This window comes from Littorina saxatilis, linkage group LG9 (genome assembly GCF_037325665.1).
Source record: "Littorina saxatilis isolate snail1 linkage group LG9, US_GU_Lsax_2.0, whole genome shotgun sequence".
NCBI lineage: Eukaryota > Metazoa > Mollusca > Gastropoda > Littorinimorpha > Littorinidae > Littorina > Littorina saxatilis.
Window position 1 is genome coordinate 38118864 of NC_090253.1, and position 1469 is coordinate 38120332.

The 1469-nt window shown below is 50.3% G+C and overlaps 1 non-coding gene across 1 annotated transcript; it reads right to left on the minus strand.

Moving 5' to 3' along the window:
- Trnag-gcc (transfer RNA glycine (anticodon GCC)) lies at positions 1–71 on the minus strand. Its single transcript has one exon. It is a non-coding gene; the product is annotated as a tRNA-Gly (tRNA).
- Positions 72–1469: the final 1398 nt, after the last annotated feature.

The window sequence follows — 1469 nt, forward strand, 5'->3', positions numbered from 1 at the left end:
TGCATCGACCGGGAATCGAACCCGGGTCACCCGCGTGGCAGGCGAGTATTCTACCACTAGACCACCGATGCCGTGAGATATATTTGACTTTTACACAAACTATCGCTGCTCGGATATACGACAGACGACGGCTATCTCCCAACCCTCTAACCACACCCTCAACCCCTCTGCCCAGCCCCAGCCCCCATTCGTACATCTTATACCATCATATATCCACCAAGCGCCAGTGGTCACGTCTTCCCCCGTGCATTAGCCTTGCCTAACCACAGGCGGAAGGTATCGTCCACTGGACTACTACTATCATAGAAAGACTACAAGGTCTGTCACTCACCTTCGAGTCTTCTGTGTTCTTGGAGTCGCTTCCTGGGGAAAAATATTGTTCAAGACGGTTTGCCTCTTCCTACAGTCTGTGTAAGGTCAAATAAATACAGTTGAATGATTGTTTGAACTATTATGTGCCTTTAGTAGTTTTCAGCTTCCGTCCGCTGCACTGAGGTTGTTATTATCCATCATTTGGACGAATCTTCGTTCGCGAGCCGCTAATCCACTTCGGGACAAATCATGTATCCGCACCGAATATGCATACCAGCGCTCATTGGTCTAAAACATATGTAAATATTGTGCAGCAAAGGGAAGCTACCTACGGGAAAATAATCATCGAATATCTTGTTATTAACCAATGTACGCTGGTATGCATATTCGGTGCGGATACATGATTTGTCCCGAAGTGGTACACCAACTCTCACTCTGGCACCAGTTTGGTACACCAACTCTCACTCTGGCGCCGCTATTCTCACTCTGGCACCAGTTTGGTACACCAACAGTCTCACTCTGGCGCCGCTATTCTCACTCTGGCACCACTGAGTTTGGTACACCTACTCTCAGGCTGTGGCGCCGCTATTCTCACTCTAGCACCACTGAGTACACACTACCACGGTTCACACGCTGGCATCACCGTTCTCACTCTGGAACCAGTTTGGTACACCAACTCTCACTCTGGCGCCGCTATTCTCACTCTAGCACCAGTACACACTACCACGGTTCACACGCTGGCATCACCGTTCTCATTCTGGCACCAGTTTGGTACACCAACTCTCACTCTGGCGCCGCTATTCTCACTCTAGCACCAGTACACACTACCACGGTTCACACGCTGGCATCACCGTTCTCACTCTGGTACCAGTTTGGTACACCAACTCTCACTGTGGCGCCGCCGCTATCAGTTCTCACTCTAGCACCAGTACACACTACCACGGTTCACACGCTGGCATCACCGTTCTCACTCTGGAACCAGTTTGGTACACCCAATCTCACTTTGGCACCACCATTCTCAGTTTGGCACTACCATGATTCTCACTCTGGCAACACCACAACTCAGTTTCGTGCCGCTACCACGACCCTCACTGTGGCACCACTATTCTCAGTCTGAAACCGCCATTCTTACTCTGTCACCACCACAACTCTCACTC